Here is a 25,457-nt window from a genome sequence, read left to right on the forward strand (position 1 = left end):
CACCTGTTTGCTGTTCTTGCTTTCCAAACCTTATTTAGCATTTTTGAATTGTTAGGTTTTGTGCCGTGGTTTTGTTTATAAATTGTATATTTTGTAAATAGTATTAAATCTGTAGGGGTGGACTGCCATTTTCTTTTGATTGTTTTCTCTTGTTTTCACATTAGGGAGTTAGGGTTAGCGACTGTCTTTGGTTTGTTTATTTCTATCAGGCTAGCTAGCACTTTCTGTGGGAAATGGCTTATTTTGTTTATTATGTTGGCCTTGGTTCGCCCTGAGTTGTAGTGTCATGTTTTGTTTGACACTTTCTTTCGTTTAAAATAAATATCATTCTGTTGGAACATCTCGATCCTGGATTTTGGTTTGGGGATCGGAGAGGGAACATGCTAATTTATCTTTGTATGTTGCACCCTGACCCCCTAGACAGGGGCGTAACAGACCAGTACAGTTATAGTACTTTGTACTTTGCCACATTTATCTTCTTCTTAGCAAGTGTCATGCATTCTGCTTCTCCAGCGTTTTTAAGAGCTGTTGATGATGTCAAATGCAGCTTACGGCCACACTGCTCTCTAAGCGCCCGATCCCGTCCGATCTCGGCAGCCAAATAGGGCCGGGCCTTGTTAGTACTTGGTAGGAAGACCGCCTGGGAATACCACGTGCTGTAAGCTTCTTTGCTTGGGTTTACGGGCAGCACAAGCTGGTGTTACTGCCTATTTATTCATAGAAATTGTTCTATATTTTCATCAAATTTTGTTCTTTCATTGCTGTTTTGCTACTTTATTGGTTTGTCAACCATCGTGCTTCATTACTAATAGACCATGTTACGGTCTTGGCCATATGTGTTGTTTTTATTTTCTTGTTCTTATAGGTGCCCTGCCTGATTGGCCGGATTGGGGGGCAGTACAGGAAACTGATTGGTCCATCCTACACTTCCTGGAGTTTTAAAAGTACGGTTCCCAACAGCTAGCGAGGCTCTTTCTGGCATCAGCACCTGTTTGCTGTTCTTGGTTTCCAAACCTTATTTAGCATTTTTGAATTGTTAGGTTTTGTGCCGTGGTTTTGTTTATAAATTGTATATTTTGTAAATAGTATTAAATCTGTAGGGGTGGACTGCCATTTTCTTTTGATTGTTTTCTCTTGTTTTCACATTAGGGAGTTAGGGTTAGCGACTGTCTTTTGGTTTGTTTATTTCTATCAGGCTAGCTAGCACTTTCTGTGGGAAATGGCTTATTTTGTTTATTATGTTGGCCTTGGTTCGCCCTGAGTTGTAGTGTCATGTTTTGTTTGACACTTTCTTTCGTTTAAAATAAATATCATTCTGTTGGAACATCTCGATACTGGAGTTTGGTTTGGGGATCGGAGAGGGAACATGCTAATTTATCTTTGTATGTTGCACCCTGACCCCCTGGACAGGGGCGTAACAGACCAGTACAGTTATAGTACTTTGTACTTTGCCACATTTATCTTCTTCTTAGCAAGTGTCATGCATTCTGCTTCTCCAGCGTTTTTAAGAGCTGTTGATGATGTCAAATGCAGCTTACGGCCACACCGCTCTCTAAGCGCCCGATCTCGTCCGATCTCGGCAGCCAAATAGAGCCGGGCCTGGTTAGTACTTGGTAGGAAGACAGCCTGGGAATACCAGGTGCTGTAAGCTTTTTTGCTTGGGTTTACGGGCAGCACAAGCTGGTGTTACTGCCTATTTATTCATAGAAATTGTTCTATATTTTCATCAAATTTTGTTCTTTCATTGCTGTTTTGCTACTTTATTGGTTTGTCAACCATCGTGCTTCATTACTAGTAGACCATGTTACGGTCCTGGCCATATGTGTTGTTTTTATTTTGTTGTTCTTATAGGTGCCCTGCCTGATTGGCCGGATTGGGGGGCAGTACAGGAAGCTGATTGGTCCATCCTACACTTCCTGGAGTTTTAAAAGTACGGTTCCCAACAGCTAGCGAGGCTCTTTCTGGCAGCAGCACCTGTTTGCTGTTCTTGGTTTCCAAACCTTATTTAGCATTTTTGAATTGTTAGGTTTTGTGCCGTGGTTTTGTTTATAAATTGTATATTTTGTAAATAGTATTAGATGTGTAGGGGTGAACTGCCATTTTCTTTTGATTGTTTTCTCTTGTTTTCACAATAGGGAGTTAGGGTTAGCGACTGTCTTTTGGATTGTTTATTTCTATCAGGCTAGCTAGCACTTTCTGTGGGAAATGGCTTATTTTGTTTATTATGTTGGCCTTGGTTCGCCCTGAGTTGTAGTGTCATGTTTTGTTTGACACTTTCTTTCGTTTAAAATAAATATCATTCCGTTGGAACATCTCGATCCTGGATTTTGGTTTGGGGATCAGAGAGGGAACATGCTAATTTATCTTTGTATGTTGCACCCTGAACCCCTAGACAGGGGCGTAACAGACCAGTACAGTTATAGTACTTTGTACTTTGCCACATTTATCTTCTTCTTAGCAAGTGTCATGCATTCTGCTTCTCCAGCGTTTTTAAGAGCTGTTGATGATGTCAAATGCAGCTTACTGCCACACCGCTCTCTAAGCGCCCGATCTCGTCCGATCTCGGCACCCAAATAGAGCCGGGCCTGGTTAGTACTTGGTAGGAAGACCGCCTGGGAATACGAGGTGCTGTAAGCTTTTTTGCTTGGGTTTACGGGCAGCACAAGCTGGTGTTACTGCCTATTTATTCATAGAAATTGTTCTATATTTTCATCAAATTTTGTTCTTTCATTGCTGTTTTGCTACTTTATTGGTTTGTCAACCATTGTGCTTCATTACTAGTAGACCATGTTACGGTCCTGGCCATATGTGTTGTTTTTATTTTGTTGTTCTTATAGGTGCCCTGCCTGATTGGCCGGATTGGGGGGCAGTACAGGAAGCTGATTGGTCCATCCTACACTTCCTGGAGTTTTAAAAGTACGGTTCCCAACGGCTAGCGAGGCTCTTTCTGGCAGCAGCACCTGTTTGCTGTTCTTGGTTTCCAAACCTTATTTAGCATTTTTGAATTGTTAGGTTTTGTGCCGTGGTTTTGTTTATAAATTGTATATTTTGTAAATAGTATTAGATCTGTAGGGGTGAACTACCATTTTCTTTGGACTGTTTTCACATTTGGGAGTTAGGGTTAGCGACTGTCTTTTGGATTGTTTATTTCTATCGGGCTAGCTTGCACTTTCTGTGGGAAATGGCAAGTTTTGTTTATTATGTTGGCCTTGGTTCGCCCTGAGTTGTAGTGTCATGTTTTGTTTGACACTTTCTTTCGTTTAAAATAAATATCATTCTGTTGGAACATCTCGATCCTGGATTTTGGTTTGGGGATCAGAGAGGGAACATGCTAATTTATCTTTGTATGTTGCACCCTGAACCCCTAGACAGGGGCGTAACAGACCAGTACAGTTTTAGTACTTTGTACTTTGCCACATTTATCTTCTTCTTAGCAAGTGTCATGCATTCTGCTTCTCCAGCGTTTTTAAGAGCTGTTGATGATGTCAAATGCAGCTTACGGCCACACCGCTCTCTAAGCGCCCGATTGGAGGAGGAAAGGGGAGTGGTCTTTCCGAATCAGTGTGCTTCAGGTAGAGACACGCATGTGAGCTGCTCCGCGTTTGTCGCGCATTTTTCGTTTTCATATTAGTGTTTTGCCTAGCCAGTATAGTGAGTTTGAGTTTGTTTTCAATATCTTTATGAAACCTCCCGGCGGAGTTTCTCCGTTCGTGGGCGCCTTTATTTATTGTGGTTTCCTAGTTTTTGAACTTTTTTGGGTTTTCGTTTTTGAGCGAGTTCTAATAGACTACTCGTAATGGAGAACGGCAGAGGCAGGCGAGAAGAAGAAGCCTGGTTTACAGTGGCGGGAAAAAGCGGAAGGAGGAGAATGGAAACGGAGAAAAATGGCGTCGGTGGGGAAAGCACATTGAGAGGGAACGAGCTGGAGCTGGCGGAGGAGACGAGGAAGTCGCTGAATAAAGGTGTCAAGCAGGTGGAGAAAAGGATGGAGATTGCAAAGGAGCGGCCTGGTCGGAGAATGGAGAATGACTGTGTGGCGGCGGATGAGAGACAACAGGGAGATCGGGTAAGCACGCGTTCGGTGCCGGGTGGAGTGACAGAGACGCAGAAAGAAATGCGGTATGATAGAGATTTGACTGTTTTGGCTGAGGTGGTGGGAGAGGAGAGAGTGAAGACAATGGAACTGCTGAGAGCAATGCGTGATGTGTGTGGAGGCATCGTGGCATTGCGGGAGACGGGGCCGAATAAATACGAGGTGACGGTCAAGAGCGAGGCTGGGAAAAAAAGACTCTTAGACGGATTTAAAGTGGGTAGAGCTGTGGTGATGGTTAAAACTTTAGCTATCGATGAATTGGTGGTGTCGTTTTTGAATCTGCCGGCCTATATTGCGGATGAGGACATTTTGGAAAAACTGGATGTGTGGGGGGTGAGAGCAATCTCTCCGATTAAAAGACGGTTATGGCCTGGGACTGATGTGGCGGATGGAACAAGATATGTTAAAGTTAAATTTAATGAAACTGTACAATCATTGCCATATTCCTCTAAATTTATGACGGCCACAGGGCCAGAATATTTTAGGGTTATCCATAATAATCAGGTTAAAGTGTGTAGGATGTGTCTACAGCCTGGACATATAGTTAGAGATTGCCCTGATTTTACATGCTTTAAGTGCAATAAACAGGGTCATTATGCACGTGAGTGTGATGCCTGGGCGCACAGGTGTGTTGCGTGCCATGCCCCAGCGGAGCAATGTAATTGCCGTAATGCAGGTGAAGGGGAAGGGGTGGTAAACCGGGACTCCATCTCTGTGGATGAAAGGAGTAATGTCAGGCCTGCAGAGGAGCCAGCCCTGGGTAGCGAGACAGAGAGTGAGAATGAGCTTGGAGATGAGATGGTGTCACAGAGTGCTGACTTGTTGGTGCAAGAGGGCATAAGAAATGAGGGGGTCGATGAGCTGGGATCCAGTATGGATCATGTGCTGGCGGACTGGAGCGGGGATGCGGCGAGTCGCCCTGAAGGGGGCTGGCTAGACTCACCCCGGCCTGAGCCGAATGTGCCTCACTCGCAAAATGAAGTAGAATCCACCACTCGAATACCCACTTCTGATGTAGCCCCGCTGGCTCCCCAGGCTACTAGCGTGGACTCAGATTTGGAGATGGATGTCCAATGGGTAAAACAGGTTAGGAAGAGGGTACAGCAGGGTAAGCTAAGTGGAACTGAGGGAGGGTATAGAAATAAGGGTAAGAAATGTGCCAAAAAATGACAGGGCCGATTCTAGTTTTTTTGCTGGGAATGCTGCTTTTTTCTCAAAATTTGAATGGGCTTAAAAGCATTGAGAGAATTGAACAACTTTGCGGGAAAATGCTGTGTGACATCCTGTGCGTCCAGGAATGCAGGTGGACCTCTGAGACAATAAAAAGCATAAAGTGCTTTTGGAGAGGGGATCTTTTTTATTCTCTATCCCCAGACAAAACTGCAGGGGTAGCAATCTTTGTGAAGCCTGGACTGTTTGAGAGTGTCGTGCAAATTGCTAAGGATGATCAGGGAAGGCTACTGGTGATCGATGTAATTGAACAAAGTAAGAGATATAGAATTGTGAACTTATATGGGCCAAATAGTGAAGGAGAGAGGAGGGTTTTTTTCAGGCGCTGTAAAAGATGGACAGATGATCGCTCGGTGGTGATAGGGGACTGGAATGTGACGCTGGCTAGGATAGATGTGGGTGCCAACAATAAATTTAAGAATGACACTAGCAGGTCGGCTGTGTTTGAATGGATGGAAGAGTGTGATTTGATGGATGCATGGAGAGTACTGAACCCCGGTACCCGTGCGTATTCGCGCAGGCAAGTGGTGTTGGGCAGGCTGAAACAATCTAGAATAGATTTGTGCTTGCTAGCGTCGGGTTTGGTTCCGGTTTTAAATAACTGCAAATATGAGTTTTGCACTTGGAGTGATCATGCCTCTCTGAGAGTGGATCTGGGGGAGGGCAGAGTGCAGAGGAATGGGGGCTTGTGGTGCTTTAATTCAAGCCTCTTAGAGGATGGATTTTTTAGAGCAAAAATGGAGTCTTTTCTCTCTGCTCTATGTGATCAAAGTGAGTTTGTGGTTGACATCATTGAGTGGTGGGAGCGCACTAAGTTAAAAATCAAGAAGCGCTGCATCGCATTGAGCAGAGAGAAAAGACAAAGAGAGAAAAGAGGGGAGGATGAGCTGAGGGACCGCCTGAAAAAGGAGCTTGAGTTGGTTGAGGCTGGGTGTGGACATCCGTTGGAGACGTATCTCGTGCTGAGGGAGCAGTTGAGACAGTTGGATGAGAGAAAATGCAGGGGTGCAATGATCCGCAGCAAAGCGCAGCATATGTTGAAAGGTGAGCGCTGTACTGCATTTTTTCTGGGCCTGGAAAAGAGGAAACAGTCCAAAACATATATTTCTGAAATAAAGGACTCGGAGGGTAACACACATACTGATTCAGTGGATATTTTACAAACCGTGCAAGATTTTTATTCCAGTTTATTTAGTAGGCAAGAGATTTCACAGATAAAGTTAAATCAAGTACTTGGGAAAATTAGCTGCTCCCTCAGTCACGAGGATGCGGCTTTATGTGATGAAAACATCCAGTTAGAAGAAGTGAAAGAGGCAATCTTAGCCCTGAATACATCAAGGAGCCCAGGTTCGGACGGTCTCTCAGCTGAATTCTACCAGCATTTCAGTCACCTGCTGGCCCCTGTCCTCTGTAGGCTGTTTTTTGCCATACAGGAGGAGGGCAGATGTGCAGAGTCCTTCCTGAGGGGAGTGATCACTCTTGTGTATAAAAATAAAGGGGAAAAATCTGACCTAGCGAACTATAGACCAATCAACCTGCTCAACACTGACTATAAGATCCTGACTAAGGTACTGGGTTTTAGGCTCAAAGGAGTGATCGGCTCGATAATTGGGCCTACCCAGACTTACAGTATTCCGGGGAGGGATATTTCTGACTGCATCCTGTCAACAAAGTTGTCTTTCGAAAATCTAATGATGACAGGGGGCATATACCTCAGTGTTGATTTGGAGAAGGCATTTGACAGGGTCAGTCATGAGTTTCTCTTTGGATGTCTGGGGGTTTTTGGGTTCGGCCCAATTTTTCGAGAATGGGTGAAGTTGTTGTACAGCCGGGCTACTAGTGTCGTGAAATGTAACGGCCTCTTAACAGATCCTTTCCCCCTAGAGAGATCAGTGAGGCAGGGATGTCCGCTGTCTGCCATGCTATATGCAATTGTAGCAGAGCCTCTTGCGCAATGCATCTTAACCGATCCGCTTATCAAGGGGATAACATCTCCCAAAGGCAATGAGTTCAGAATAGCTCAGTATGCTGATGATATAAGCATTATGGTTAAGGATGGTGAGAGTTTACAACAGGTGCTAAAGCACCTTGAAGCATATGAGCAGGCGGCGGGAGCGCGAGTTAATAGGGAGAAATCCAGCCTTATTTGTGGGCCCGGGTCTGCTCTAGGGGATGTGGGTCTGAATTTTAAAAGGGGTGAGACGGAGGTCAAGCTGCTTGGAATATATATTTGTCCTCAGCCGCTGGTCAGCGTCCGCAAAACCTGGGAGGAGAGGCTTGCGTGGTGTAGGTCCAGGCTGGGACTGTGGAAGATGAGAGGTCTTGGGCTGAAGGGAAGAGTGGTCATTTTAAACTCTATAATAGTGCCGGGGCTGGTCTATGCCATGCAGGTCTGTCACCTGCCGGGCGATGTACTGTCCGGACTGTGCAGCGCTATCAGTGGCTTCTTGTGGAAAGGCAAGGCCTTTACTATTGCGCACAAGACACTAGTTGGGCCATACGAAAAAGGGGGTTTGAATCTCTGCGATTTGAAAACTAAATTAGTATCTTTAAGACTAAAACTTTTTAAAAAATGGCTATGTGATAAAACTGATTATATTTGGAAGGACTATTTCGATGCAGAGATAAGGAGGAGGGGTGAGTGTGGGGAGTATAACTTATGCAGCAGTGCGCTGGCACGGCCTGTGGCAGATGCGGACCCACTTTTCCAGGAGGCCGCTGAGGCGTGGGTTCAGGTCTTGCCTCATCTAGAGTGCAAAATGTTTTCGAAAGAAGATGTACTTAAACAGCCAATCTTTGGGAACCCGCGTCTCGGTGGCCGGGAGAGATTGCTGGTTGGCCGGGGTGCCTTAAATGGGGCGTTTAACCAAATTGGGGAGGTTCTGGACCAGACAGGGGCCTTAAACCCTCTGGAAGTCCTTAAGAAAGTAAGAAGGAAAGGTGTGAACATCAGATGGACCAAGGTGTTACAATTCTGTACAGACATCGGTCAGAGAATGCCACTGGAATGGAGGGAGAAGTTGCAGGAAGCAGACGGTGGGCTGGTGGGGGATGGCAGAATTGATTTTTCACTCTCCGGTGATTGCAAAAATAGGGAATTTAAAGACTTACAGTCAAAATTTTGGTACAAGGTTCTAATTGACAAAATATTCAAACAGCCCACAGCAAACTCCTCATGGTCTCATGTGTTCCCTACCCGACCCACTTCTTCAATATGGACTAATATGCATGATAAATGGCTTCCCCCTGCAATAGCAAACTCAAACTTCCTGCTGCGTCACAGAAGGGTGCTGGTTTCTGTCGTCCTCCACCAGATTAGTAAGAGCACGTATGCGAGAACTTGTCCGGTCTGTAGGGTGGAAGATGAAGATTTTAACCACTTGTTGTTGTACTGTGAGGTCACACAAAAGTTCAGGAATTGGGTAAAAAGTCTATTAAGAAATAAGTGTAAGGTGACTGGTTTGGAAGGTGAGGCATGGGATTGGGTGTGGTGTTTTGGGTTGGTGAAGGGACATACAAAAATAAATGTGGGATTAGTGAATTTTTTGTTGAGTGTAGCTCGTCATGTTGTGTATATAGCCAGAAATTATGCATTGTATGATGGGAAAAAGATGAGGAGGGTGTTGGTTTTTCAAAATATGGTGTCACATTATTTGGGTATTCTGTTTTCGCTTGATAATGAGGGGTTTCTTATTAAATGGGGGGTTAAAAATGATTTATGTGTGTTAGATGGGGAGGGTAGAATGCACTTTGATTTTGGGTGATCTTTTATTTGACCTATTATTATATGAGTATATGTATTGGTATGTATTTGTGTGTATATATATATATATATATATATATATATATATATATATGTAGATATGTATATGTATGTGTATGTGTAGATGTAAATATATATAGGTACGGGTACATGAATGTATGTGTGTATAATGTATGCGTGTGTGTGTATATTTGTATGTATGTTTGTATGTATATATGTATGTATATGTATATAGATAGGGATATATATAAAGAGGTATATGTGCGTAAATGTATGGGTATTTATATATATATATATATATATAGATAGATAGATAGATAGATAGATAGATATGGATAGATATATGACATGTTTATAATGCTACCCCCCTATATTTATAATTATATGTAGTTACATTAGAGAAATAGATCGTGCTTTAAGTTGTTTAATTTAGTTGAAAGAACTATGGATGTAATGTTTTGTTGATTTATCTCTGTATATACCTAATTTCTTTTTGTAGAGTGTATTTTTGATAATAAAAAGATAAAAAAAAAAATAATAAGCGCCCGATCTCGTCCGATCTCGGCAGCCAAATAGGGCCGGGCCTTGTTAGTACTTGGTAGGAAGACCGCCTGGGAATACCAGGTGCTGTAAGCTTTTTTGCTTGGGTTTACGGGCAGCACAAGCTGGTGTTACTGCCTATTTATTCATAGAAATTGTTGTATATTTTCATCAAATTTTGTTCTTTCATTACTGTTTTGCTACTTTATTGGTTTGTCAACCATCATGCTTCTTTACTACTAGACCAGTACCGTTTTAGTACTTTGCCACATTTATCTTCTTCTTAGCGAGTGTCATGCTTTCCACTTCTCCAGCTGTTGCAATGATATTTCCATGCTGAACTGAGTTGTTCTGGGTCAAAAATGAAGGCAAACCCACTTTCCTTTCAGTATTTTCCTGCAATTGGCAGAAATCAGCTCATTCGGCCTGAAAATGCTTTTAAGCGCATAAAAACGTACACTCTTGATTTCTGGCTAAATAAACGCTGTTGCAATGATATTTCCATGCTGAACTGAGTTGTTCTGGGTCAAATATGAAGGCAAACCCACTTTCCTTTGAGTGTTTTGCTGCAATTGGCAGAAATCAGCTCATTCGGCCTGAAAATGCTTTTAAGCACATAAAAGCTTACACTCTTGATTTCTGGCTAAATAGAAGCTGTTGCAATGATATTTCCATGCTGAACTGAGTTGTTCTGGGTCAAATATGAAGGCAAACCCACTTTCCTTTCAGTATTTTGCTGCATTTGGCAGAAACAAGCATATTTGCACATTCGGCCTGAAAATGCTTTTAAGCGCATAAACACTTCCACTCTTGATTTCTGGCTACATAAAATATGTTGCGATGATATTTCCATGCTGAACTGAGTTGATCTAGGTCAAATATGAAGGCAAACCCACTTTCCTTTCAGTATTTTGCTGCATTTGGCAGAAATCAGCTCATTCGGCCTGAAAATACTTTTAAGCACATAAAAATTTACACTCTTGATTTCTGGCTAAATAAAAGCTGTAGCAATGATATTTCCATGCTGAACTGAGTTGTTCTGGGTCAAAAATGAAGGCAAACCCACTTTCCTTTCAGTATTTTCCTGCAATTGGCAGAAATCAGCTCATTCGGCCTGAAAATGCTTTTAAGCGCATAAAAACTTACACTCTTGATTTCTGGCTAAATAAAAGCTGTAGCAATGATATTTCCATGATGAACTGAGTTGTTCTGGGTCAAATATGAAGGCAAACCCACTTTCCTTTCAGTATTTTGCTGCATTTGGCAGAAACAAGCATATTTGCCATTCGGCCTGAAAGTGCTTTTAAGCGCATAAAAACTTACACTCTTGATTTCTGGCTAAATAAAAGCTGTTGCAATGATATTTCCATGCTGAACTGAGTTGTTCTGGCTCAAATATGAAGGCAAACCCACTTTCCTTTCAGTATTTTGCTGCAATTGGCAGAAATCAGCTCATTCGGCCTGAAAATGCTTTTAAGCGCATAAAAACGTACACTCTTGATTTCTGGCTAAATAAAAGCTGTTGCAATGATATTTCCATGCTGAACTGAGTTGTTCTGGGTCAAATATGAAGGCAAACCCACTTTCCTTTCAGTATTTTGCTGCAATTGGCAGAAATCAGCTCATTCGGCCTGAAAATGCTTTTAAGCGCATAAAAACGTACACTCTTGATTTCTGGCTAAATAAAAGCTGTTGCAATGATATTTCCATGCTGAACTGAGTTGTTCTGGGTCAAATATGAAAGCAAACCCACTTTCCTTTCAGTATTTTGCTGCATTTGGCAGAAACAAGCATATTTGCTAATTCGGCCTGAAAATGCTTTTAAGCGCATAAAAACTTACACTCTTGATTTCTGGCTAAATAAAAGCTGTTGCAATGATATTTCCATGCTGAACTCAGTTGTTCTGGGTCAAATATGAAGGCAAACCCACTTTCCTTTCAGTATTTTGCTGCATTTGGCAGAAACAAGCATATTTGCCATTCGGCCTGAAAGTGCTTTTAAGCGCATAAAAACTTACACTCTTGATTTCTGGCTAAATAAAAGCTGTAGCAATGATATTTCCATGCTGAACTGAGTTATTCTGGGTCAAAAATAAAAGCAAACCCACTTTCCTTTCAGTATTTTCCTGCAATTGGCAGAAATCAGCTCATTCGGCCTGAAAATGCTTTTAAGCGCATAAAAACTTACACTCTTGATTTCTGGCTAAATAAAAGCTGTTGCAATGATATTTCCATGCTGAACTCAGTTGTTCTGGGTCAAATATGAAGGCAAACCCACTTTCCTTTCAGTATTTTGCTGCATTTGGCAGAAACAAGCATATTTGCTCATTCGGCCTGAAAATGCTTTTAAGCGCATAAAAACTTACACTCTTGATTTCTGGCTAAATAAAAGCTGTTGCAATGATATTTCCATGCTGAACTGAGTTGTTCTGGGTCAAATATGAAGGCAAACCCACTTTCCTTTGAGTGTTTTGCTGCAATTGGCAGAAATCAGCTCATTCGGCCTGAAAATGCTTTTAAGCACATAAAAGCTTACACTCTTGATTTCTGGCTAAATAGAAACTGTTGCAATGATATTTCCATCCTGAACTGAGTTGTTCTGGGTCAAATATGAAGGCAAACCCACTTTCCTTTTAGTATTTTGCTGCATTTGGCAGAAACAAGCATATTTGCACATTCGGCCTGAAAATGCTTTTAAGCGCATAAAAACGTACACTCTTGATTTCTGGCTAAATAAAAGCTGTAGCAATGATATTTCCATGCTGAACTGAGTTGTTCTGGGTCAAATATTAAGGCAAACCCACTTTCCTTTTAGTATTTTGCTGCATTTGGCAGAAACAAGCATATTTGCTCATTCGGCCTGAAAATGCTTCTAAGCGCATAAAAACTTACACTCTTGATTTCTGAATAAATAAAAGCTGTTGCATGATATTTCCATGCTGAACTCAGTTGTTCTGGGTCAAATATGAAGGCAAACCCACTTTCCTTTCAGTATTTTGCTGCATTTGGCAGAAACAAGCATATTTGCCATTCGGCCTGAAAGTGCTTTTAAGCGCATAAAAACTTACACTCTTGATTTCTGGCTAAATAAAAGCTGTAGCAATGATATTTCCATGCTGAACTGAGTTATTCTGGGTCAAAAATAAAAGCAAACCCACTTTCCTTTCAGTATTTTCCTGCAATTGGCAGAAATCAGCTCATTCGGCCTGAAAATGCTTTTAAGCGCATAAAAACTTACACTCTTGATTTCTGGCTAAATAAAAGCTGTTGCATGATATTTCCATGCTGAACTGAGTTGTTCTGGGTCAAATATGAAGGCAAACCCACTTTCCTTTGAGTGTTTTGCTGCAATTGGCAGAAATCAGCTCATTCGGCCTGAAAATGCTTTTAAGCACATAAAAGCTTACACTCTTGATTTCTGGCTAAATAGAAACTGTTGCAATGATATTTCCATCCTGAACTGAGTTGTTCTGGGTCAAATATGAAGGCAAACCCACTTTCCTTTTAGTATTTTGCTGCATTTGGCAGAAACAAGCATATTTGCACATTCGGCCTGAAAATGCTTTTAAGCGCATAAAAACTTACACTCTTGATTTCTGAATAAATAAAAGCTGTTGCATGATATTTCCATGCTGAACTGAGTTGTTCTGGGTCAAATATGAAGGCAAACCCACTTTCCTTTGAGTGTTTTGCTGCAATTGGCAGAAATCAGCTCATTCGGCCTGAAAATGCTTTTAAGCACATAAAAACTTACACTTTTGATTTCTGGCTAAATAAAAGCTGTAGCAATGATATTTCCATGCTGAACTGAGTTGTTCTGGGTCAAAAATAAAGGCAAACCCACTTTCCTTTCAGTATTTTGCTGCATTTGGCAGAAACAAGCATATTTGCTAATTAGGCCTGAATTTGCTTTTAAGCGCATAAAAACTTACACTCTTGATTTCTGGCTATATAGAAACTGTTGCAATGATATTTCCATGCTGAACTGAGTTGTTCTGGGTCAAACATGAAGGCAAACCCACTTTCCTTTTAGTATTTTGCTGCATTTGGCAGAAACAAGCATATTTGCACATTCGGCCTGAAAATGCTTTTAAGCGCATAAAAACTTACACTCTTGATTTCTGAATAAATAAAAGCTGTTGCATGATATTTCCATGCTGAACTGAGTTGTTCTGGGTCAAATATGAAGGCAAACCCACTTTCCTTTGAATGTTTTGCTGCAATTGACAGAAATCAGCTCATTTTCGAAATGGCGGTCTGTTCAAACTGTGTACACGTTTTCACGCAGTTGCAAGAAACCATCACACTTTTGGAAAACGAACTAAGAAAAAAAAATGAACTTATCTTGGGGTTTTCCAACGTTGCCGCCACACAAGCGAAGCACCTCGCAGCTCTTAATACCTCGAGCTACATGGAACAAACAGTTTCTATCCACCCAGCTGTTTGTTCAGTGACCCAGGACACCGATGACACGCTGCCGTGGTCTGGCCCTGTTGCTACTGCTGGAATAGCGATGCCAACCCGCGGCCTTCTGGCCCTGTCGGATGACCAACGGCCTGTCCCGACACGGGCCTGCTCCTCGCCGCTGACACAGGAGGCCTGGATTACGGCTAAAAGGAGACATCGGACGACACCTGCTGCAGCTAATCTTGTCAACCAATCCATTGGACCACCTTCCCCGGTCCAGATGGAGAACCGTTTCACTGTTCTTGAAGAGCTGGAAAGTCCGACTTCCCCGGCGGCGGTTCCCTGTGACTCCCTGCCTGGTGAGATACCACACTGCTCCACCTCCCGCGGGCAGCGCGGTCGGGGCCTGCTGCCGGGGCCTCGCCAGACCAGACGTGCCACCGCCACCAACACCATGCCTCCAGAGAGGAATCCACATGCTCCTCCTCGGCGCACCTCTCCACCGCACCGTCCTCCCGGTCCGACCATGCTAATTATTGGCGACTCCATCGTTAGAGACGTCCGCTTAAAATCAGCTAAAACGTTTTGCTTTCCTGGAGCCACAGTCACTGACATAGCGGAGAAAATTCCAAACCTGATTGAAAGACATCCTACGGCAACAAAAGTAGTGATACACGTTGGCACAAATGACACCAAACGCCAACAGTCTGAGTTGCTGAAACGTGACTTCGTGTCATTTTTCAACTCACTGGAGAGTTTCCACGACAGACGGTTCTTTATTTCCGGCCCAATTCCCACGCTGGGTCGCGGTGTTGGCTGGTTCTCCAGACTCCTCAGCCTGCACACATGGCTTCAACCACAAGTCTCCGCACACGGACTCTTCTACGTAGACAATTTCAATCTTTTCTGGGATCGTCCTCAGTACTTCAAGCAAGATGGACTGCACCCGAACTTTCTGGGATCACGGATGTTGACTGAGAACATTGTCCACAGCATCTCAGTCTCCGGAGACTGACTGACCATTGAAAACACCTGTGGCTCTGATGTGCTCACCTCTCCTGCATCCTCCGCTCCAACACCCGACAACATCCACAGGTATAAACAGTCCGAGATATTTATAGAATCTGAGTTTACCAACAGACAAAATGCAGCTCTTATGGACTCTAATTTTTCACACAGGGAATATTATTATTTTGCTGAATGTTATGATCTTAACCACACTGCTATTTGCCCTATAGAGACTATGTCTGCTCCACGACCAATTAAACTTTTTAAACCAAAAACGAACACAAGGGGAGTTAATCATAAAAATCTAATACAAGTTAAGACTAATGCTCATACTGAACCAAAACCCAAAACTATTAAATGTGGATTATTAAATATTAGATCTCTCTCTTCTAAATCTCTGTTAGTAAATGACTTAATAAATGATCATCAAATTGATTTACTTTGTCTCACTGAAACCTGGTTGCAGCAGGAAGAATATGTCAGTTTAAATGAGTCAACCCCCCCAAGTCATATTAATTATCATGTTCCTAGATGCACAGGCCGAGGTGGAGGATTAGCAGCAATATTTCACTCTAGCTTATCAATAATTCCTAGACCTAAACATAGTTATAACTCATTTGAGAGTCTTACTCTTAGCCTTTCACACGCAAACTGGAAAACTCAAAAACCACTATTATTTGTTATCGTGTACCGTCCTCCAGTCCCTTATTCAGAGTTTTTGATTGAATTTTCTGATTTTCTATCTGATTTAGTGCTTAGTACAGATAAAGTCATTATAGTGGGTGACTTTAACATCCATGTAGATGCTGACAGTAACTGCCTGAGCACTGCGTTTAATTCATTACTAGATTCAATTGGTTTTTCCCAAAATGTAAATAAACCCACTCACTGTTTTAGTCACACATTAGACCTTGTACTTACATATGGCATTGAAACTGATAATTTAATAGTATTTCCTCATAACTCTCTTTTGTCTGACCATTTTCTAATAACATTTGAATTTACAATAACGGACTATACAGCAGTTAGGAAAAAATTCCACTACAGCAGATGTTTATCTGAAAATGCTGTGAATACATTTAAAGAAATTATTTCTTCATCTTTTTCACCACCATGTGTCAATACTATGGTGAGTAGCCATCTTACTCCTGTACAAATTGATTACTTAGTTGACGATTCTGCAGCCTCATTGCGTATGATACTAGATACAGTTGCCCCTCTGAAAAAGAAGGCAGTGAATCAGAGGAGGCGACCTCCATGGTACAATTCACAAATGCACAGCTTAAAGCAGGCGTCACGAAAATTAGAGAGGAAGTGGCGTTCCACTAATTTAGAAGAATCCCGGTTAGCCTGGAAAAACAGTTTAAAAGTGTACAAAAAAGCTCTCCGTGATGCCAGAACAGCATATTATTCCGCACTAATAGAGGAAAACAAGAACAACCCCCGGTTTCTGTTCAGCACTGTAGCCAGGCTGACTAAGAGCCATAGTTCTGTTGAGCCTAGTATACCCTTAACTTTGAGCAGCAATGACTTTATGACTTTCTTTACTGATAAAATTGCAGCCATTAGGGAAAAGGTTCACCAGATCCTCCCTACAAATATTACAGATAGATCTTCATGTACAACAGCTCTAGAATCCTCAATAAGGCCCCAATCCATCTTAGACTGTTTTTCACCCATAGATCTCACTGAGCTAAGTTCAACTATCGCCTCCTCAAAACTAACAACATGTCTTTTAGACCCTGTTCCAACCAAATTGCTTAAAGATGTTCTACCTTTAATAGACACATTCATATTAGATTTGATTAACTTATCTTTAGAAACTGGCTATGTACCAAAGGCTTATAAAGTTGCTGTAATCAAACCATTACTTAAAAAACCCTGTCTTGATCCAGGTGATTTAGCCAACTATAGACCAATATCAAATCTCCCGTTTATTTCTAAAATCCTGGAAAAAGTAGTTGCAAAACAATTATGTGATCACCTTTACAGGAATAATTTGTATGAAGACTTTCAGTCAGGATTTAGAGTTCATCACAGTACAGAAACAGCACTAGTAAAAGTCTCCAATGATCTTCTCCTCGCTTCAGATAATGGACTTGTGTCCGTACTCGTCTTACTAGACCTTAGTGCCGCATTTGACACCATTGACCACAACATTTTATTACAGAGACTAGAACATAGATTTGGGATTAAAGGAACCACATTACATTGGTTTAAATCTTATCTGTCAGACAGATTCCAACTTGTTCATGTTAATGATGACTCTTCTTTATGCACCAAAGTTAGCTATGGAGTTCCACAGGGCTCTGTGTTAGGACCAATACTTTTTAATCTGTACATGTCACCTTTAGGCAAAATTATTAGGAAACATTCCATAAACTTCCACTGCTATGCAGATGATACCCAGCTCTATTTATCTGTGAAACCAGAAGATACTAACCAATTAGTCAAACTTGAAGCATGTCTAAAAGACATAAAGACCTGGATGTCCTACAATTTCCTACTTCTAAATTCAGACAAAACTGAAATCATCCTCTTTGGGCCTAAAAACATGAGAAATATGCTGTCTAACAATATAGTTACTTTAGATGACATAACTTTGGCCTCCAGTACTGCGGTGAGGAACCTTGGAGTTATTTTTGACCAGGATTTGGCATTTACGTCACATATAAGACAAATCTCTAGAACAGCCTTCTTCCACCTACGGAACATTGCTAAAATTAGAAGCATCCTGTCTCAAAGTGATGCCGAAAAACTGGTCCATGCATTTGTTACTTCTAGGTTGGACTACTGTAATTCCCTACTTCTGGGGTGTCCTAATAACTCTCTAAAAAGCCTTCAATTAATCCAAAATGCTGCAGCAAGAGTGCTGACTGGATTAGGAAAGAGAGATCATATTTCACCTTCACTAGCTTCTCTTCATTGGCTTCCCATAAAATCTAGAATAGAGTTCAAAACCCTCCTCCTTACATACAAAGCTCTTAATGGTCAAGCTCCATCATATTTAAAAGATCTCATAGTTCTGTATCGCCCGATTAGACCACTTCGATCCCAAAATACAGGCCTACTTGTGGTTCCCAGAGTTTGCAAAAGTAGAATGGGAGGCAGAGCCTTTAGCTATCAAGCTCCTCTCCTGTGGAACCAGCTTCCAATCCAAATTCGGGGAGCAGACACCTTCTCTACTTTTAAGACTAGGCTTAAAACCTTCCTTTTTGATAAAGCTTATAGTTAAACTGCTCACTCAACCTGAACTAGCTTTTCTCTATACATTTACTTGTCACTACTGTATACCATTAATTCTATATCCTACAACCTGCACGATGCTTTGTTGTTGCTTTTTTGTTGTTTTGTTGTTGCTTTTTGTTGTTGCTTTTTGTTGTTTTGTTGTTGCTTTTTTGTTGTTTTGTTGTTGCTTTTCGTTGTTGCTTTTCGTTGCTCTTTTCTTTTCTTTCTCCACTTTCCACTCACCCCAACCGGTCAAGGCAGATGGCCGCCCACCCTGAGCCTGGTTCTGCTGGAGGTTTCTCCCATTAAAGGGAGTTTTTCCTCTCCACTGTTGCCTAGGGCTTGCTCAAGGGGGATTTGTTGGGTTGCTTCTACAAACTTGTGTAGTCTGGACTTTATTCTGTAAAGTGCCTTGAGATGACTTTGTTGTAAATTGGCGCTATATAAATAAAGTTGAATTGAAATTGAAAATTCGGCCTGAAAATGCTTTTAAGCACATAAAAGCTTACACTCTTGATTTCTGGCTAAATAGAAACTGTTGCAATGATATTTCCATGCTGAACTGAGTTGTTCTGGGTCAAATATGAAGGCAAACCCACTTTCCTTTTAGTATTTTGCTGCATTTGGCAGAAATCAGCTCATTCGGCCTGAAAATGCTTTTAAGCGCATAAAAACGTACACTCTTGATTTCTGGCTAAATAAAAGCTGTTGCAATTATATTTCCATGCTGAACTGAGTTGTTCTGGGTCAAAAATGAAGGCAAACCCACTTTCCTTTTAGTATTTTTCTGCATTTGGCAGAAACAAGCATATTTGCTCATTCGGCCAGAAAATTATTTTAAGCGCATAAAAACTTACACTCTTGATTTCTGGCTAAATAAAAGCTTTTGCAATGATATTTCCATGATGAACTGAGTTGTTCTGGGTCAAATATGAAGGCAAACCCACTTTCCTTTCAGTATTTTGCTGCATTTGGCAGAAACAAGCATATTTGCTCATTCGGCCTGAAAATGCTTTTAAGCGCATAAAAACTTACACTCTTGATTTCTGGCTAAATAAAAGCTGTAGCAATGATATTTCCATGCTGAACTGAGTTGTTCTGGCTCAAATATGAAGGCAAACCCACTTTCCTTTCAGTATTTTCCTGCAATTGGCAGAAATCAGCTCATTCGGCCTGAAAATGCTTTTAAGCGCATAAAAACTTACACTCTTGATTTCTGGCTAAATAAAAGCTGTAGCAATGATATTTCCATGCTGAACTGAGTTGTTCTGGGTCAAATATGAAGACAAACCCACTTTCCTTTCAGTATTTTGCTGCATTTGGCAGAAACAAGCATATTTGCTCATTAGGCCTGAAAATGCTTTTAAGCGCATAAAAACTTACACTCTTGATTTCTGGCTAAATAAAAGCTGTTGCAATGATATTTCCATGCTGAACTGAGTTGTTCTGGGTCAAAAATGAAGGCAAACCCACTTTCCTTTCAGTATTTTCCTGCAATTGGCAGAAATCAGCTCATTCGGCCTGAAAATGCTTTTAAGCTCATAAAAACTTACACTCTTGATTTCTGGCTAAATAAAAGCTGTTGCAATGATATTTCCATGATGAACTGAGTTGTTCTAGGTCAAATATGAAAGCAAACCCACTTTCCTTTCAGTATTTTGCTGCATTTGGCAGAAACAAGCATATTTGCTAATTCGGCCTGAAAATGCTTTTAAGCGCATAAAAACTTCCACTCTTGATTTCTGGCTAAATAAAAGCTGTTGCAATGATATTTCTATGCTGAACTGAGTTGTTCTGGGTCAAATATGAAGGTAAACCCACTTTCCTTTCAGTATTTTGCTGCATTTGGCAGAAACAAGCATATTTGTTGATTCGGCCTTCTTCTTCTTTTCCTTTCGGCTGCTCCCTTTCAGGGGTCGCCACAGCGAATCATGTGCCTCCATCTAACTCTTTCCTCTGCATCCTCTTCACTCACACCAACTAACTTCATGTCCTCCCTCACTACATCCATAAATCTCCTCTTTGGTCTTCCTCTAGACCTCCTGCCTGGCAGCTCCAACCTCAGCATCCTTCTACCGATATATTCACAGTTTCTCCTCTGAACATGTCCAAACCACCTCAATCTGGCCTCTCTGACTTTATCTCCAAAACATCTAACATGAGCTGTCCCTCTGATGTACTCATTCCTGATCCTGTCCATCCTCGTCACTCCCAAAGAGAACCTCAACATCTTAAGCTCTGCTACCTCCAGCTCTGCCTCCTGTCTTTTCTTCAGTGCCACTGTCTCTAAGCCGAACAACATTGCTGGTCTCACCACCGTCTTGAACACCTTTCCTTTCATTCTCGCTGAGACTCTTTTATCACACAACACACCTGACACTTTTCTCCACCCGTTCCAACCTGCCTGCACTCGCCTCTTCACCTCTTTTCCACACTCACCGTTGCTCTGAACCGTTGACCCTAAATACTTAAAGTCCTGCACCTTCTTCACCTCTGCTCCCTGTAACCTCACCGTTCCACCTGGGTCCCTCTCATTCACACACATGTATTCTGTCTTGCTGCGGCTAAGCTTCATTCCTCTGTTTTCCAGAGCAGACCTCCACCACTCTAGATTTTCCTCCACCTGCTCCCTGCTCTCACTACAAATAACAATGTCATCTGCAAACATCATAGTCCAGGGAGATTCTTGTCTAACCTCATCTGTCAGTCTGTCCATCACCAGAGCAAACAAGAAGGGGCTCAAAGCCGATCCTTGATGCAGACCCACCTCCACCTTGAACTCCTCTGTCACACCTACAGCACCTCACCACTGTCTTACAGCTCTCATACATGTCCTGCACCACTCTAACATACTTCTCTGACACTCCAGACGTCCTCATACAATACCACAGCTCCTCTCTCGGCACCCTGTCATACGCTTTCTCTAAATCTACGCAGACACAATGCAACTCCCTATGACCCTCTCTGTACTTCTCCATCAGCGTCCTCAAAGCAAATACTGCATCTGTTGTACTCTTTCTAGGCATGAAACCATATTGCTGCTCACAAATACTCACCTCTGCCCTTAGCTGAGCTTCCACTACTCTTTCCCACAACTTCATTGTGTGACTCATCAGCTTTATTCCTCTGTAGTTGCCACAGCTCTGCACATCTCCCTTGTTCTTAAAAATTGGTACCAGTACACTTTTCCTCCAGTCCTCTGGCATCCTCTCACTCTCCAAGATCTTGTTAAACAAACTAGTCAAAAACTCTACTGCCGCCTCTCCTAGACACTTCCATACCTCCACAGGTATGTCATCAGGACCAACTGCCTTTCCACTCTTCATCCTCTTCAATGTCCTCCTCACTTCACTCTTACTAATCTTTGCTACTTCCTGCTCCACAACAGTCACCTCTTCTACTCTTCGTTCCCTTTCATTTTCCTCGTTCATCAACTCTTCAAAGTACTCCTTCCATCTTCCCATCACACTCCTGGCACCTGTCAATACATTTCCATCCTTATCTTTAATCACCCTAACCTGCTGCACATCCTTTCCATCTCTATCTCTTTGTCTGGCCAACCTGTACAAATCCACCTCTCCCTCTTTAGTGTCCAACCTAGCATACAAGTCCTCATATGCTCTTTGTTTGGCCTGTGCCACCTCTATCTTCACCTTACGCTGTATCTCCCTGTACTCCTGTCTACTCTCTTCAGTCCTCTCAGTGTCCCACTTCTTCTTAGCTAACCTCTTTCTCTGTATACACTCCTGAACTTCCTCGTTCCACCACCAAGTCTCCTTGTCCGCTTTCCTCTCTCCAGATGACACACCGAGTACCCTCCTACCTGTCTCCCTGATCAAATTAGCTGTAGTAGTCCAGTCATCTGGAAGCACCTCCAAACCACCCAGAGTCTGTCTCAGCTCCTCCCTGAAAACTAAACGACATTCTTCCTTTTTCAACTTCCACCACTTTGTCCGCTGCTCTGCCTTAGTCCTCCTTATCTTCCTCACCACCAGCATCATTTTACACACCACCATCCTGTGTTGTCTGGCTACACTCTCCCCTACCAATGCTTTACAGTCACTGATCTCTTTCAGATTACAACGTCTACACAAGATGTAGTCTACCTGAGTGCTTCTCCCTCCGCTCTTGTACGTCACCCTATGTTCCTGCCTCTTCTGAAAGAAAGTGTTTACTACAGCCATTTCCATCCTCTTTGCAAAGTCAACCACCATCTGACCTTCTGCGTTCCTGTCCTGAACACCAAACCTGCCCATAACAGTCTCATCACCTCTGTTCCCTTCACCTACATGCCCATTGAAATCTGCACCAATGACAACTCTCTCACCTCTGGGGATGCTCTGCATCACTTCATCTAACTCACTCCAGAATTTCTCCTTCTCTTCTAACTCACATCCTACCTGTGGGGCATAACCACTCACAACATTGAACATCACCCCTTCAACTTCCAGCTTCAGACTCATCAACCTGTCTGATACTCTTTTCACCTCTAGAACATTCCTCACAAAATCCTCTTTCAATATAACTCCTACTCCATTTCTCTTCCTATCTGACCCATGGTAAAACAACTTGAACCCTGCTCCTAAGCTTCTAGCCTTGCTACCTTTCCACCTGGTCTCCTGGACACACAGTATGTCCACCTTCCTTCTCTGCATCATGTCGATCAACTCCCTAGCCTTCCCTGTCATAGTACCAACATTCAAAGTCCCTACTGTCAGTCCTACATTCTTAGCTTTCCTCTTCTCTCTTTGCCTACGAACACACCTTCCTCCTCTTCTTCTTCGTCTTCGACCAACAGTAGTCCAATTTCCACCGGTACCCTGTAGGTCAACAGCACAGTTGGTTAGCGACTGTCTTTTGGTTTGTTTATTTCTATCAGGCTAGCTAGCACTTTCTGTGGGAAATGGCTTATTTTGTTTATTATGTTGGCCTTGGTTCGCCCTGAGTTGTAGTGTCATGTTTTGTTTGACACTTTCTTTCGTTTAAAATAAATATCATTCTGTTGGAACATCTCGATCCTGGATTTTGGTTTGGGGATCGGAGAGGGAACATGCTAATTTATCTTTGTATGTTGCACCCTGACCCCCTAGACAGGGGCGTAACAGACCTGTACAGTTATAGTACTTTGTACTTTGCAACATTTATCTTCTTCTTAGCAAGTGTCATGCATTCTGCTTCTCCAGCGTTTTTAAGAGCTGTTGATGATGTCAAATGCAGCTTACGGCCACACCGCTCTCTAAGCGCCCGATCACGTCCGATCTCGGCAGCCAAATAGAGCCGGGCCTGGTTAGTACTTGGTAGGAAGACAGCCTGGGAATACCAGGTGCTGTAAGCTTTTTTGCTTGGGTTTACGGGCAGCACAAGCTGGTGTTACTGCCTATTTATTCATAGAAATTGTTCTATATTTTCATCAAATTTTGTTCTTTCATTGCTGTTTTGCTACTTTATTGGTTTGTCAACCATCGTGCTTCATCATTAGTAGACCATGTTACGGTCCTGGCCATATGTGTTGTTTTTATTTTCTTGTTCTTATAGGTGCCCTGCCTGATTGGCCGGATTTGGGGGAAGTACAGGAAGCTGATTGGTCCATCCTACACTTCCTGGAGTTTTAAAAGTACGGTTCCCAACAGCTAGCGAGGCTCTTTCTGGCAGCAGCACCTGTTTACTGTTCTTGGTTTCCAAACCTTATTTAGCATTTTTGAATTGTTAGGTTTTGTGCCGTGGTTTTGTTTATAAATTGTATATTTTGTAAATAGTATTAGATCTGTAGGGGTGAACTGCCATTTTCTTTTGATTGTTTTCTCTTGTTTTCACAATAGGGAGTTAGGGTTAGCGACTGTCTTTTGGATTATTTATTTCTATCAGGCTAGCTAGCACTTTCTGTGGGAAATGGCTTATTTTGTTTATTATGTTGGCCTTGGTTCGCCCTGAGTTGTAGTGTCATGTTTTGTTTGACACTTTCTTTCGTTTAAAATAAATAGCATTCTGTTGGAACATCTCGATCCTGGATTTTGGTTTGGGGATCCTAATTTATCTTTGTATGTTGCACCCTGACCCCCTAGACAGGGGCGTAACAGACCAGTACAGTTATAGTACTTTGTACTTTGCCACATTTATCTTCTTCTTAGCAAGTGTCATGCATTCTGCTTCTCCAGCGTTTTTAAGAGCTGTTGATGATGTCAAATGCAGCTTACGGCCACACCGCTCTCTAAGCGCCCGATTGGAGGAGGACAGGGGTATGGTCTTTCTGAGTCAGTGTGCTTTCAGGAAGGGACACGTATGTGAGCTGCTTCGCGTTTGACGTGCATTTTTCGTTTTCGTATTAGTGTTTTGCATATCCAGTGTAGTGCGTTTGAGTTTGTATTCATTATTTTTATGAAACCCCCCGGCGGAGTTTCTCCGTTCGGGGTCGCCTTTATTTTTTGTGGTTTTTCTAGTTTTTGAACTTTTTTGGGTTTTCTTTTTCGCGCGATTTCTGATAGACTGCTCATAATGGAGAACGGCAGAGGCATGCGAGAAGAAGAAGCCTGTTTAACAGTGGCTGGAAAGAGTGGAAGGAGAAGAATTGATACGGAGAAAATTGGCGTCTATGGGGAAAGCGCATTGAGAGGGAATGAGCTGGAGCTGGCGGAGGAGACGAGGAAGTCGCTGAATAAGGGTGTCAAGCAGATTGAGAAAAGAATGGAGATTGCAAAGGAGCGGCCTGGACGGAGAATGGAGAATGACTGTTTGGCGGCAGATGAGAGACAACAGGGAGAACGGGTAAGCACGCGATCGGAGCCGGGTGGAGCGACAGAGACACGGAAAGAAATGCGGTATGATAGGGACTTGACTGTATTGGCTGAGGTGGTGGGAGAAGAGAAAGTTAAGACAATGGAACTGCTGAGAGCAATGCGTGATGTGTGTGGAGGCATCGTTGCATTGCGTGAGACGGGGCCGAATAAATATGAGGTGACGGTCAAGAGCGAAGCTGGAAAGAAAAGACTTTTAGATGGATTTAAAGTGGGTAGAGCAGTGGTGATGGTGAAAACTTTAGTTATCGATGAATTGGTGGTGTCATTTTTGAATTTGCCTGCCTATATTGCGGATGAGGACATTTTAGAAAAACTGGATGTGTGGGGAGTGAGAGCAATCTCTCCTATTAAAAGACGGTTGTGGCCTGGGACTGACGTGGCGGACGGAACAAGA

At 42.4% G+C, this 25,457-nt stretch overlaps 4 pseudogenes; all 4 read left to right on the forward strand.

Moving 5' to 3' along the window:
* The first annotated feature begins 546 nt into the window (after positions 1-546).
* LOC137119192 (5S ribosomal RNA) lies at positions 547-665 on the forward strand (annotated as a pseudogene).
* An 867-nt stretch (positions 666-1,532) lies between these two features.
* Positions 1,533-1,651, forward strand: LOC137119266 (5S ribosomal RNA; annotated as a pseudogene).
* Positions 1,652-2,518: 867 nt separating this feature from the next.
* LOC137119197 (5S ribosomal RNA) lies at positions 2,519-2,637 on the forward strand (annotated as a pseudogene).
* A 20,848-nt stretch (positions 2,638-23,485) lies between these two features.
* On the forward strand, positions 23,486-23,604 carry LOC137119165 (5S ribosomal RNA; annotated as a pseudogene).
* Positions 23,605-25,457: the final 1,853 nt, after the last annotated feature.

This window comes from Channa argus, unplaced genomic scaffold (assembly GCF_033026475.1).
Source record: "Channa argus isolate prfri unplaced genomic scaffold, Channa argus male v1.0 Contig052, whole genome shotgun sequence".
NCBI classification, from domain to species: domain Eukaryota; kingdom Metazoa; phylum Chordata; class Actinopteri; order Anabantiformes; family Channidae; genus Channa; species Channa argus.